At 54.9% G+C, this 15,474-nt stretch overlaps 1 long non-coding RNA gene across 1 annotated transcript in view; it reads right to left on the bottom strand.

The window, feature by feature from the left end:
- Positions 1–15,474, bottom strand: part of LOC142301939 (uncharacterized) — a 90,773-nt gene that overhangs the window by 9,642 nt on the left and 65,657 nt on the right. The window lies entirely within an intron of this gene.

Below are 15,474 nucleotides of genomic sequence, written 5' to 3' on the forward strand. Positions count from 1 at the left end.
ATCTGTAACTTGCCCGTGCTGTCTGGCTCCTCGCTCCACATCCAGCCTCTTTGGATCTGTGTCTTGGGGAGACACCACGCAGCACTCTCAGGTACTTGGACCTCGTTCAGCAGGGCAGACTGCGGCCTTCTATCTTTCAGCACAGCCGAGCACACACACTTTCTCCAAACAGCCACACGTAGACTCCCCCCTCCTCCTGTCCAGGACTGTACCAAGTCACTCGGAGCAGCAGGTGCTTTTTGCCCGCTGTTCTCTGTTTTGACAGCAGGTGGCAGCATAACACAAGGACAAGTCCACAAAACAGTCTTTTAACCTATATATATATAAATGTTAACAGGTTTTACATTCCCCCCTCTTTAACCTCGGCCGTCCCGGCCGATACTCTCCTGAGGCACTCTGTACAGGGGCACACGGTGGCAACTCCTGCCCTGCTTCACAACCTATTGCTTGGGAGCCAATGTCGTAAAACAAGATTCAGTGACAGAACACACAAATTAATCTGCCAAGTACCGATCAGGGGGAATAGCAGCATTAGCCCGCTCAGTCCGGCGTGGCACTACGGCTAACTCACCAGACGTCGGCGCCGTATCAGGGAGTACAGTATTCTCGTCCCCATCTCAGGAGATTGGTGACTCATGCTCCGCAGGGGTGGCACCTGTGTCTTGAACGGATGGGGGTGTGGATCTCTCCCAGTCTGCTGGGTTGGTCGGGGCCCGCCACCATTCTTCATCGTCAGAGCCCTCTTCGAAGGTAACAGGAACGGGCACGGGCACCGTCTCCGAGGTACTTTGTCTGGTCCTGTCTTCTGAATAGCAGGGCCTCAGCATATTACGATGCAGGATGAGGGTGCCGCCTCTTCGCTCACTTCTCACTTCGTATACTGATCCATGGGGCGAGATTCTTCTGATCACAATGTACGGCTCTGTTTTCCAGCGCTCACTCAACTTGTGTCTCGGGTGTTTCTCTGCAACTAGTACTCGGTCTCCTGGCAAGAACGGGGCTTCACACACAGGTTTCCGCTGTGGGTGTGTCTTTTCTTGCATCTGCTTGGTGACAATTCGATGAATAGTTTCCAGCCGTCGACGGTGACAGTCAACCCAGGAACCTACGCTCTGACTTTCACTGATCTCGGGGGGAGCCAGGTTTAGCTCTTCAATGCCTCTTCCGGCTCTTCCGAACAGTAGCACGTATGGGGTGTACCCAGTGGTGGAGTGGACACGATCATTGTACGCCCACACGAGTTCTGCGAGATAGCCGTGCCAGTGATTCTTACGATCATCCTCCAATGTGCGCAGCATTTGTGGGAGGGTCCGGTTAAATCTCTCGCAGGCTCCGTTGCCCTGTGGATGATAAGGCGTAGTCCTTGACTTTTGCATTCTGTAAATCCTTTACAGCTCTCTCATGACACTGCCCTGAAAGCAAGCCCCCTGGCCGGAATGTATTCTTTTGGGGCAGCCGTACACCCGGATAAAGTCATCACTGATGGCTCGAGAAGCTGATTCAGCCATTTGATCTCTGGTGGGCGTCACCACCGCAAATTTGGAGAAGTGATCTGTGGACAAGGCAGAACTGATAGCCCCGGTGGGAGTGGCCAATCTTCAGATAATTGATCATGAGTACTTCCAACGGCTCTTTGGTTACAATAGTCTGTACTGGTGCTCGCTGTGGGGGAGCCTTACTTAACTCGCAGAAACGACACAGTTTACAGGCCTTCTCTACTGCCCGAAGCATCTGAGGACAGTATACTATTCTTTGCAACCACTGGTAAGTTTTGTCCGGTCCGAAATGGGCTCCCTTCTCATGCGCCTCTCGGGCCAATGGTACTGCCATCTTCTGGGGTATCACTACTTGCCACCGTACTTCCAACTCTGTAGCTAGGTGCACCTTCCGATACAGCATCCTTTCTTGCACCGATAGCTTATCCCACTAGTTGAGAATCTGGAGGGCCGCGTGCGACAGCGTGGCCCGTATTTCCTTTCTAGGCTTGCACTGCTGGATCACCCACTCTTTCACTTGAAGCAGTTCTGGGTCAGATGACTGGATTTTCACCCATTCCTCTCTGGTTTGGCCAAGCAGGCGTGATGTCGTGCCCGACGTAATTTCCAGCATACGAGCCTCTACCACTTGAGCGGTGAATTTACTGAAGTCCGGAATTTCGTCTTCCTCTAACTGTTCATCTCTTTCCCCCACTGGAGCTTCGGTGGTAACATGAGAAAGAGAATCCGCATTCTGATTTTCATGCTTGGAACGGTACTGCACATGATAATTGTATCTGGAGAGTCGTGCCAGCCACCTCTGTTCCATTGCTCCCAGTTTGGCGGTGGAGATGTGAGCCAGGGGGTTATTACTCCGTATAGACTTCAATCTGAGCTCCCGTGAGATATTCCGAGAACCTTTCGGTTATTGCCCATACTAGTGCCAGTAACTCCAGCCGATAGGAACTGTAATTCTCGGGGTTGCGCTTGGCTTCTCACAACGTCCGACTTCCATATGCAATCACCCGTTCAGTACCGTTCTGTACCTGGGCCAGTACTGCACCCAGGCCGTAGATGCTCGCGTCTATATACAACTGAAAGGGGAGGTTATAGCCTGCATAGGTAAGCACAGGGGCGCTAACCAAGGCCTCTTTCAATCGGTGTAAGGCTTCTGCTTGTCTTAGTCTCCAGCAAATCTTCTGTGCTTTTGGTCCTTTCGCAGTCCCTCGGAACAATTCATGCAAAGGTTCCGCTTCCTTCGCGAAATCTTTGATAAAGCGACGGTAATATCCGGCTAGTCCCAGGAAAGCTCGAACCTCCCACACTGTGCCGGGTGTGGGCCATTGTAGCACTGCTCTCACTTTCCCATCGGATGGCTGTACGCCAGCTTCCGACACCTTGTGTCCGAGATATTCAATATCTTCCTGAAAGATCCGGCATTTTTTTGGTTTCAGTTTAAGTCCTTGGACCCATAACCGCTGAAACACTTGGCCCAGGTTTTCTACATATTTCTCGAAGGTTGCAGAATACACTGCAATGTCGTCCAGATAAATCAATGTGGCCTCGAAGTTCATGTCTCCAAGGCAACTCTCCATGAGGCGCTGAAAAGTTCCCTGGGGCAATATTTAGTCCAAACGGCATGCGATTGAACTCGAAGAGTCCCATGGGTACAATAAATGCGGTCTTGGCCTTGTCTTTCTCTCCCACAGGGACCTGCCAATATCCGCTGGCTAGATCGAGGGAGGAAAAGTAACGTGCCTTTTCCAGCGCCGACAGGGACTCCTCTATCCGTGGCAGAGGGTAGGAATCACAAACCGTGCATCCATTAAGCTTGCGGTAGTCAACACAGAAGCGGGTAGACCCATCCTTTTTCTTGACCAGCACGATTGGGGCAGCCCATGGACTCTGACTTTCTCTTATCATCCCACTCTTCAGCATCTGCGCCAAAAGCTCTTTCACCTCTTGGTAGTATTTTGGGGGTAGTTGTCTGTACCTTTTCCTGATCGGTGGGGCATCTCCCGTGGGTATTTCGTTCTGAATCTTGTCAGTACAGCCTAAATCTTCTCAGTGACGGGAGAACGTGGCTTGATTCTCCCAAATAAAGTCTTCTATAGCTTGGGCTTGCTCCGAAGCAAAGGGGCTCAGGTCCACCACCATCTGCCCTAAGACTGTTCCATTGATCAGTGGGTTTCTCTTTTCCTTCCATAGAAACAGCCAAAGTCCAGGCTTCCCCAGCCATGGGCTGCAATTCCATCAATTCTGCGGTCGCCACCTCTTCAGGCGCCAGGTAGACATGGGCCAGAACAACTCCCGAGGTCAAGGTGTATGCCTGTTCACCGGTGTTCACGCAACGGAAAGGGACTCTTCCATTTCTTACTGTTGCTAAAGTGCGAGCCACCGATGGTTCGTCTCCGTTCTCTTCACCACGGTTAGGCTCCACTAACACCTCCATCCCCTCGAGTGTACGGTGGGCCCCGACTGGCAAGGTGAGGACTGTCTCACGATTTGGAGGTAGCGTAATTGTTGTCTGTCTTGGGACTCAAACCTTCCCCACCGGGTAGCGGCTCCCATCATTCCTCCACAGTCCTCGGGCACGGATAAGGTGTTGGAAGACCTTTTGGGCGGGCCTGTTAGCAACAATCGTCTTCCAGTAATCACAGCCCTCCTTGTTGAAGAGCAACTGGTCTAATTCTTTTAGGACGTTCATGCACACAATAGCCGATACCTCTCTGTCGTACCGGCCCTCCGTTAACACAATCCCTTTTTTGCCTACGTTCTGGCCACAGGCACGTATGTTCATCCACACGACCCCTACAACCGGAATGGGAAGATTGTTTGCAGCCTTCAGTTTGATGTGTCCCTTTGTCAATGGATACAGTTTGTCCAAAATGTTGATAGAAGAACTGTTCTGGCATGGTGGTCACTTGGGACCCAGTATCCATCAGGCATCTTACTTCTTTCCCTTCAAATTCGGCCGTGATCATTGGCGTACTGGCTGCTATATCTTCAGGGCGTTTGTTTTCTCTAAGCTCAGTTGGTCTCCCCGCCATGTGCCCACCCATGGAGGGAGGCACTAGTTTAATGGCAGTCTTTCTTGAGACGTCTTCCTCTCCGGACACTGTCGGAAGAAATGGTTCCGATTTCCACAGTTCCAACACTGGTACTCTCCAGCGGGTCTCGATCATCTCTGCTCGATCTGTCCCCCCTCTTCTCGATAGTTATGCGTGCGGGTATTTGGCCGCGGGCTGTCATTCTTACTTCTGACGCCGGGGCTTGCATGTTCTTGTAGAGCAGTAACAGTCTCTTGTAACTGATCCACTTTAGCCTCAAGCTGGCTCGGTTCTCGGTTTCTCTCACCTGGGACTACCATATGCGTTCAAACTTCTCCCCAGGTGTTCTGCGGGTCGCAATTCTCAGTTTGTGCACGGGAGACTGCTTCTTCCAATATTTCCTGGAAAGTTAGTTTTTTTTCTTCCCTGAGCCGTTCACGGAGGGCACCTTTGATCTTGGGGTTATGTAACCCACGGAGGAATTGATCTCATAGGGTAGGTCAGCGTAACCGGGGTTTGTGCTAGCTCTGGTTCTGCTGTAAGCATTTGTCTCATTATTCTCTGGAGTACATTTGCATACTGTGGCAGACCTTCTTCTTCACCCTGCAGCCTGTAGAACAGTTGCGCCTGTAAATCACTTGCTTCTGGTTTCCCGCCATACACTCTCTCAAGAATCTTCACCAACTGCTCTAACGTCTTTCGTTCACTCTCAGGGCACAATAAAACAGTCTCTTGAGCATGGCCTTCAAGGGCAATCAACAGTATCTCCCCTTGATTTTCTGCAGTCACTCCTGCTACTCTCAACATCCCCCTCACTCTCTGCGCCCAGTCATGGAGAGGTACATTGTTGTCAGTAAATTTTGGTATATGGGTCAGCATAGCCCCCAGGAACAGTTGCCTTGCTGGTATTCCCCCATTAGGTTGTATTAGAACACCTCCATCAGCAACATCCCCCTGTCCGTCCATTGTTCCGTACCAGCCTGCGTATCCTGCCGACTACGCCAAATGTGATAACCAGCAGGTGACGGGATCACAAGGACTGCACGGAACAACGGGGATTAACCAATGCAAATTTAATAACGTATTCCACGACACAAGTGGGGGAAAAGCGCGGGAAAGGAGGGGGAGAGAATCGGGAAGGTGCACAGCAGTAAATATAATGTAATATACATACAAATACTTTAACCAGTTTGTCAAGGCTGCAAATCCTCAGATTGTCCTCCAAAAGCAAAACACAGTATCCTTATTAAGCAAAAACGCTGAGTCCTTGTTACTTTACTCGTGAAACACAGTGCAGAGTCTTTTCCTAGCTGTCCCTAACTAAAAGTAGTGTGCACACTTAACTGCCGGTTTTAGCGTGGGATACCTCGTCACCGTTGGAGCCCGTATTCCGCCGGCAGACACCTTTAAAGTTTAGTCTTTGTCCCGGATCTGTAACTTGCCCGTGCTGTCTGGCTCCTCGCTCCACATCCAGCCTCTTTGGATCTGTGTCTTGGGGAGACGCCACGCAGCACTCTCAGGTACTTGGACCTCGTTCAGCAGGGCAGACTGCGGCCTTCTATCTTTCAGCACAGCCGAGCACACACACTTTCTCCAAACAGCCACGTGTAGACTCCCCCCTCCTCCTGTCCAGGACTGTACCAAGTCACTCGGAGCAGCAGGGGCTTTTTGCCCGCTGTTCTCTGTTTTGACAGCAGGTGGCAGCATAACACAAGGACAAGTCCACAAAACAGTCTTTTAACCTATATATATATATATATATATATATATATATATATATATACTAGAAGGTGGCCCGATTCTACGCATCGGGTATTCTAGAATTTACGTATTGTGTAGTTCATGTATGATTTTTGTTATATATATATATAGATGTTGTTGTGTGTAGTTACCAAGTGTTTGTGTAGGGCGCTGTACATGTTCTGGGTGTGGCGGGGGGTGAGAGCGGTGTTGTATGTGTGTTGCGTGTGTTGCGTTGTTTGTGGAGCGCTGTGTGTCTGTAGCGTTGTGTGTGTGTGTGTGTGTGTTGTGCGGTTTGTGTGTGTGTGGTGTGTTTTGGGGGGAGGTATGTTTTGAGCAATGTGTGTGTTGTGCGGTATGTGCGTATATTTGTGTGTGCTGCGGTGTTTGTGTGTTGGGTGTTGTGTGTGTGCAGCGTTGTCTGTGTGTGTGGGTGTCTGTGTAGGGCGTTGTTTGTGGTTCCCAGTGTGTGTGTGTTGTGCAGTGCGCGTGTGTGTGTGTGTGTTGGGGGGAGGTGTGCACCTTCCATCGTGCTCCATCCCCCATGCTGCGCACCCCCCATCGTGCTCCATCCCCCATGCAGCGCACTCCCCATCGTGCTGCATCCCCCATGCTGCGCATTCCCAAACGTGCTGCATCCGCCATGCTGCGCACTCCCAAACGTGGTCCATCCGCCATGCTGCGCACTCCCAAACGTGCTCCATCCGCCATACTGCGCACTCCCCATCGTGCTGCATCCCCCATGCTGCGCACTCCCAAACGCGCTCCATCCGCCATGCTGCGCACTCCCAAACGTGCTCCATCCGCCATGCTGCGCACCCCCATCATGCTCCATCCGCCATGCTGCGCACTCCCAAACGTGCTCCACCCGCCATGCTGCGCACTCCCAAACGTGCTCCTTCCGCCATGCTGCGCACTCCCAAACGTGCTCCATCCGCCATGCTGCGCACTCCCAAACGTGGTCCATCCGTTAAGCTGCACACTCCCAAACGTGCTCCATCCGCCATGCTGCGCACTCCCAAACGTGCTCCATCCGCCATACTGCGCACTCCTAAACTTGCTCCATCCGCCATACTGCGCACTCCCCATCGTGCACCATCCGGCATGCTGCGCATTCCCAAACATGCTCCATCCGCCATGCTGCGCACTCCCAAACGTGCTCCATCCGTCATGCTGCGCACTCCCAAACGTGGTCCATCCGCCATGCTGCGCACTCCCAAACGTGGTCCATCCGCCATGCTGCGCACTCCCAAACGTGGTCCATCCGCTATGCTGCGCACTCCCAAACGTGGTCCATCCGCCATGCTGCGCACTCCCAAACGTGCTCCATCCGCCATGCTGCGCAGTCCCAAACGTGCTCCATCCGCCATGCTGCGCACTCCCAAACGTGCTCCATCCGCCATGCTGCTCACTCCCAAACGTGGTCCATCCGCCATGCTGCGCACTGCCAAACGTGCTCCATCCTCCATGCTGCACACTCCCAAACGTGGTCCATCCGCCATGCTGCGCACTCCCAAACGTGCTCCATCCCCCATGCTGCGCACTCCCCATCGTGCTCCATCCCCCATGCTGCGCACCCCCCATCGTGCTCCATTCCCCATGCTGCACCAGCATCAGCCTCTCTGCCCGCAGCATCAGCCTCTCTGCCCGCAGCATCAGCCTCTCTCCTTCTAGCCTCCCCCAGCATCAGCCTCTCTCCTTCTAGCCTCCCCCAGCATCAGCCTCTCTCCTTCCAGCCTCCTCCAGCATCAGCCTCCCTCTCCCAGCCTTCCCCAGGATCAGCCTCTCTCCTCCCAGCCTCCGTCCTCCCAGCCTTCCCCAGCATCAGCCTCCCCCAGCATCAGCCTCTCTCCTTCCAGCCTCTCCCAGCATCACCCTCTCTCCTTCCAGCCTCCCCCAGCATCAGCCTCCCTCTCCCAGCCTTCCCCAGGATCAGCCTCTCTCCTCCCAGCCTCCGTCCTCCCAGCCTTCCCCAGCATCAGCTTTCCCCTCCCAGCCTCCCTCAGCATCAGCCTTCCCCAGCATCAGCCTCTCTCCTCCCAGCCTCAGCCTCTCTCCTTCCAGCCTTCCCCAGCATCAGCCTCTCTCCTCCCAGCCTCAGCCTCTCTCCTTCCAGCCTCCCTCAGCATCAGCCTCCCCTTCCCAGCCTTCCCCAGGTTCAGCCTCTCTCCTCCCAGCCTCCTTCAGCATTAGCCTTCCCCTCCCAGTCTCCCCCAGCATCAGCCTCTCCCTCCCAGCCTTCCCCAAGATCAGCCTCTCTGCTCCCAGCCTCCTCCAGCACGCCGTGCTTCTCTGCCGACACTCACCCACACCCGATCGCATACACTCACACACACAACCGATGGCATACACTCACCCACACCCGATCGCATACACTCACACACACACCCGATCGCATACACTCACACACACCCGATCGCATACACTCACACACACCCGATCGCATACACTCACACACACAACCGATCGCATACACTCACACACACAACCGATCGCATACACTCACAGACACCCGATCGCATACACTCACACACACCCGATCGCATACACTCACACACACAGACACTGACGTAATCGCACATACGCGCTGATACTCACAACATCCGGAGATATCACATGCTTCTGGCCATGTGATCCTCCGTCAGGTCCTGGAAGCTCACAGCACAGTATCGCCGCCGAGAAGCAAGCGATATCCCAGGATGTTGTGAGTATGTGGATGCGATGTGATGTGTGTGTGAGGTGTGTGTGAGGGTGAGTGTGATCTGATGTGTGTATGTGTGTGCTGTTATGTGTCTGTATTTTCCGCCGCTGCAGGACCTTGATGTGTGGATGCGATGTGATGTGTGTGTGAGGTGTGTGTGAGAGTGAGTGGGAGCCGGTGTACACTGGTAACTATGATACACATCGGGTAACTAAGGGACCTTAGTTACCCGATGTGTATAATGGTTACCAGCTTTCACGGCCTCCGTCAAGATCCCAGCATCGCAAGGTTATGTCTGGCGCTGCTGGGATCCTGACGGAGCCGGTGTAGAAGCAAGCGATATCCCAGGATGTTGTGATGTGTGAGGTGTGTGTGAGGTGTGTGTGAGAGTGAGTGTGATGTGTGTGTGTACTCACCTGGTAATCGGAGCTCCGTGTCAGTTGGGCCAGAGCGAGCGTGCATTGTGTGAGGGGGGCGGGGCCTGCAGAGAGCCGGGGCGAGAGGCCAATCCATGTGGGGGGGCGGGGCCATGGCGAGCCCAGCGGCCAATCAGCTTTGTGTCACCGTAAGGACACAATGTCACCGGAAGGACACAATTTTGAAGCATGACAGACAGACAGACAGACAGAATAAGGCAATTATATATATAGATATTGTCACGAACCACCGGGGGGGGTCACTCAGAAATCCCCCGCGCTGGCTACCAGTACGTCAGAATCGGGGGGTAACAAGTGGGGGGTCACCCCTCCTTTATACCTCCCGACCGACAGACAGAGCACGTGACGCGCTCTCTAGCGCCCCTCTTATAGTCAGGCCAATTATGGAATTGCCCGACAATAAGCAAGGAGGCCGCTATACTACTTATGCCGATTATTGAAGGGTCCCCGGTGAGAGTAGGGTATATATTCCCCCGACCTCCGCGGGCGGAATATATAAAACCTCCCCGAATCTCACTGGCCTCCCCACAATAATCCTTGGCACAACTCGCTGCCACCAACCGCTTCACGGTAACTATTAGCCGAACAGACGGACGTGGGATTCAAGATCGAGATAACAGAACAGCCCAAGATTAATTATATAATTTAATCAGCCTAAAGCACACTAGAAACTACAATATATACAATAGGAGATCTACAGAATATACATATGTCAGAGTACAGTTACAATCAAAGCATGGTTTACAAACAGGCATACACAGTTCCAGCAGTTACCTTGTGCGTCTGGCCACAGGGGGGCGCTGTAGACCAGGTTTCTAGGATCCTTCCCACAGATGTTTCCTACACGTGACCCCCGGCGAAAGAACACTGGAAAATGGCCGAAGTAGGGTTATCAACCTGGGCAAATCCAGGTCCCCTCCTACCTTAGTGACCTCAGAGGGAGCACTGCTCCACCCCTGGCTGGAGTTATGGACAATATCCACAACATGGAATATGGGCCATAACTTTGCCTGGGAGCGTCGTAGGCGGACGCCAACGCTCTCATTGTGACAGTTATGAATTTAGCTACAGAACGAGAGGACTCATGACTTGTCTACTAGTTCCCCATTGGCTGATATCACGCCTGGGGTACTTCCCAATGTCCTACTCCCATAAAAAAGGTGTGCCAGCATCGTCCGCATGCAGAGACACCATTTTTATGGTTGCCATATTTATCGGAAATATGGCTTGCGAGATATGAACCATATTTTCCTGGAGTCGTTCTGTCTGGATACTTCCAAGCTTGCTAATTAGATAACAGCCCCTACCACAGGGTCACGGCAGGGAGTCATCCTGTGTCCATTGTTCCCACATCATCTAATCTCCATATCACAGGAGATGGCTGTTGGAGGTGTAAGTGGAACACAGACCAGTTCCTTTGACACCTATCTGCTAAACAAACCGTTTATCCCTGTGGTAAATTTTCTGATTGAAGGAGTTGTGTGAAGGAAAGGGGGGGTTACACCAGGAGAGGGCTTCCTGACATAACTTGAATATCATGATTTATCGTCATATCTCCGGATTTACCTCACACCTCCCCCCTTTTGAGGGCGCTAGGGGGCAGCACACTCCGGTGTTCCCCCGTGCGCCCGTCCGCGACCTCTCCTTGTCGGGACAGCCCGTCTGCGTTACCGTGGTCACGGCCCCTTTTGTGTCGAATGGTGAAGTTGTATTGCTGGAGCGCCAGGCTCCATCGCAACAACCTGCCATTCGTCCCGGAGACAGTGTGTAACCAGCTGAGGGGATTGTGGTCCGTCTCCACGATGAAGTGGCGCCCGTATAGATAGGGTTGCAGACGCTGCAGGGCCCACACTATGGCCAGGCACTCCTTTTCCATCGTGGAATAGGCCACTTCCCTTGGTAACAGCTTCCTGCTCAGATACAAGACTGGGTGCTCTTGGCTCGCAGAGTCCACCTGGCTGAGCACCGCACCGAGGCCGAAGTCACTGGCGTCGGTCTGTACTACAAACGGCCGCGTGAAGTCGGCTGCCTGTAGCACGGGCGGGCTGGACCTTTAGGGCCCGGAAGGCTGTCTCGCAGTCCATTGTCCAATCGACTGCAGAGGGCAGCTTCTTCTTGGTGAGGTCCGTCAAGGGCTTTGCCAGGCTACTATAGCATGGAACAAACCTCCTATAGTACCCAGCGGTCCCCAAGAAGGACATCACCTGCTTCTTGGTCCTGGGGGTGGGCCAGGACGCAATGGCCTCCACTTTCTCAGGCTCGGGCTTCAGTGTTCTCCCGCCTACCCGGTGACCGAGGTACTGGACCTCGCTCATGGCCAGCTGACACTTTCCCGGCTTGATGGCCAAACCTGCCTGGTGGATCCGCCTGAGCACCTGTGCTAGATGCTCTAGGTGATCTTCCCAGGTGGGACTGAAGACGGCAATGTCATCCAGGTACGCGGCCGCGTACCCTTCAAGTCCCTTGAGCAGGGTGTTGACCATCCGCTGGAAAGTGGCAGGGGCATTCCTCATCCCGAATGGCATCACCGTGGACTCGTACAGTCCAAATGGGGTAATAAAGGCAGAGCGTTCCCTGGCCTTGCGAGTCAGGGGGATCTGCCAATATCCCCGGCTCAGATCCATGATGGTCAGGTACTGAGCCCCGGCCAACTGATCGAGCAGGTCATCGATGCGTGGCATTGGGTACGCATCGGCGACTGTGACAGCATTGAGCCCCCTGTAGTCCACGCAGAACCGAGTGGTTCGGTCCTTCTTAGGGACGAGGACTACAGGCGAGGCCCAAGCGCTGTTGGATGCCTGGATCACCCCCAGCTTCAGCATCTCGTCAATCTCCTGGCGCATGTGTTGCTGCACCTCCAGGGAAACCCGATATGCTGAACGCCGGATCGGGGGATGATCCCCAGTGTCCACGTGATGGACAGCCAAGTCAGTCCTTCCGGGCTGGTTGGTAAACAACCCCCGGAAGGGGTGTAGGGTGGCCCACAGCTGGGACCGTTGGTCCTCCAAGAGCTGGTGGCCAACCTCCACATCCTCAATGGATCCGCCTGCCCTAACCTGGGCTAGCATATCCAAGAGGGTTTCCGCTTCTCCCTCCTCGGGCAGGTTGCACACGGGGAGCGCACATGCCTCCCGCTCATGATGTGCCTTCATCATGTTCACATGGAAGGGCTTCCGCCTTCCACGGGCAGGGTCCAGGGTGACCAGGTACGTCACAGGGTTGAGCTGCTGGTACACGAGGTATGGGCCTTCCCAGGCTGCCTGAAGCTTGTCCTGTGGTACGGGGACCAGTACCCACACCTTTTGACCCACTTGGTAGGTCCTCTCACAAGCGTTCTGGTCGTACCAACGCTTCTGATCGGCCTGGGCTTGAGCCATATTGTCGTGTACCAGTTGCGTCACGGCCTGCATTTTGTCCCGGAAGCGCATGACATACTCGATAACCGACACTCCAGGGGTGGCCAAATCCCCTTCCCAAGCCTCTTTCACCAGAGCCAGGGGGCCCCGCACACGTCGCCCGTACAGGAGCTCAAACGGTGAGAATCCCGTTGAGGCCTGTGGAACCTCCCGGTAAGCAAATAACAGGTGTGGGAGATACCGCTCCCAGTCACGCCCGTGGGAGTCGACCAACATCTTAAGCATCTGCTTTAGGGTGCCATTGAACCGCTCGCACAGGCCATTAGTCTGTGGATGGTACGGGCTGGCCACCAGATGTCGCACCTGGACTTGCTTACAGAGGGCCTCCATCAGCTGGGACATGAATTGGGTCCCCCGGTCAGTGAGCATTTCCTGGGGAAAACCCACTCGGGAGAAAATCTCCAGCAATGCGGTGGCCACCTTGTCAGCCCGAATGGACGACAAGGCCACTGCTTCTGGGTACCGGGTGGCATAGTCCACTACCGTTAGTATGAAGCGTTTCCCGGAGCTGCTGGGGATGGCCAGCGGGCCGACCAGATCCACAGCCACCCTCCTGAAAGGCTCATCGATGATTGGCAGAGATACCAGTGGGGCTTTGGGGTGTGGCCCCGCCTTCCCCACTCTCTGACAGGTTTCACACGAACGGCAGTAGGCAACCACATCGGCCCCCATTTTTGGCCAGTAGAAATGCTGGTTTAACCTGGCCTTGGTCTTAGCGATCCCTAGGTGTCCGGCCATCGGAATCTCATGTGCGATCCGCAACAACTCCGTCCGGAACGGATAGGGTACCACCAACTGTCGGTCCCTGGGCCACGCCTCCGGTGAACCCTGCTGGACCGTGACCCGGTACAGCCGTCCTTGGTCCCAGACCACTCGCTCCGGGTCCGAGTCCGAGGGAGGCTGTGCCGCCTGCTCCTTTAGAGCTTTCAGGCTGTCGTCAGCTTCTAACGCTGCCTGAAACCCCTGACTAGATGTGGCCAGAATCGACGAGACTGTCACATCTTCGGTCAGTACCCCGGGACCTGTGTCCTGGCCTCCACCTGACTCGGCTGCCACTTGGTCAGAAGGGGAAGAGCTATCGGACCTCCGGGAGGCCCCTTGGCTTCCAGCACTCCCACTGCGGGTGACAGCGGCCACAGCCGCTGCGACCGTGGGTCGTGCCTGCTCCTCCTCCGTTCCTGACCAAGTCGCCGGTTCAGGCAGACCTACCTGGCTTCCTGACACCCCGGTTGTGGGGGAACCCTGCACCGAGATCTTACCTGGGAGCACTTCCGCTCCGGGACCGGCCCCAATCTCACCTGCCTGTTCCCCTCCTGCAGCAACAGAACCCCGCTGTGAAATCTCTGGGGACCCCACATTTGCTGTGGTAGCCCCCACCCCACACACTGGTCCTCCCCCTGCAGTATCCTGCTCTCTGCTTATCCCTGCAGAGGGCAACAGATCCCAGCTCACTGGCTGATCACTTGTAGAGGCATTGTCACACCTTTCTCTGACCCCCTCCCCTGTCACAGCTGCAGCTGAGTGTGTGTCTATGGTGTCTATGCAAGCAGAAATATCAGAGTTCACTCCCTCCTCCCTTACATCATTCATAGAGAACACATTAACATTGTCCGGAGGCATGTCAGTACTGGCTGAAGGTTCAGCCTTTGGGGGGGGCCCAAACTGGGAGGTTATCTGCCCCAAATCTGTCCCAAGTAGCACGTTTGCGGGGATCCGATCAGTTACCCCCACCTCTCTCACCCCTCGCCCTGCGCCCCAGTCCACATAAATGCCAGCAACAGGCAGCGCCGGGTCAATGCCTCCAATCCCGGAGACAGCGAGGGTTTTTCCAGGTATCAAGTCTTGGGGGGACACCATCTCAGGCCGCACCAGAGTCACCTCCGAGGCGCTGTCTCGCAGTCCTATGGTCACAGACCGGCCGACGGTGACAGGTTGGAAGCTGTCCAGGGACCTACCACCACCCCCACCCACACAATACACCTTGGGCGGCCCTTGGGACGGGGACGGAGCCGGGGCCTTGGGACGCTGAGGGCACATGGCCTTGAAGTGTCCAGGTAGGTCGCACTGGTGGCACCGTCTTGGCTCTGCCACGGGCCTGGAGAGGGGAGTTGAGGGGGACACCCCCTGCAGTCTAGGGGCAGGTGGGGCAGTCGCAGAATTCATCTTACCCCCTCTCCAGGTGCTGCTGGTGGCTGCTCTCCTCGCCTCAGGAGCCCGATTGTTGGTGTAGTCATCGGCCAGGGCAGCTGTAGCCGTGGACCCCTTTGGCTTCTGGTCTCGGATGAACTGGCGGAGATCCTCAGGGCAGTTCCACAAGAGTTGCTCCGTGATGAACAAGTCCAGGATCTCCGGTCCGGTGGAAAGCTGCAGGCCTTGGGTCCAGTGGTCGGCAGCTCGGGCAAGTGCCCGCCGGTGGTCAGCCCAGGAGTCCTTTGGTCCCTTTTGCAGGGTCCGGAACTTCTTGCGGTAGGACTCCGGAGTGAGGTTGTACTGTTGGATCAGGGCCCGCTTGATGGTGTCGTAGCCCTGATCTGCCTCAGCAGGCAAGTCCCCAAGGATATCCAGGGCCTTACCCCTTAAACGGGGGGTCAGGTATTTGGCCCACTGGTCCTTGTCCAGATGGTGCTGCAGGCAAGTCCGTTCAAAAGCAGTCAG

Source organism: Anomaloglossus baeobatrachus, chromosome 4, assembly GCF_048569485.1.
Source record: "Anomaloglossus baeobatrachus isolate aAnoBae1 chromosome 4, aAnoBae1.hap1, whole genome shotgun sequence".
Classification (NCBI taxonomy): domain Eukaryota; kingdom Metazoa; phylum Chordata; class Amphibia; order Anura; family Aromobatidae; genus Anomaloglossus; species Anomaloglossus baeobatrachus.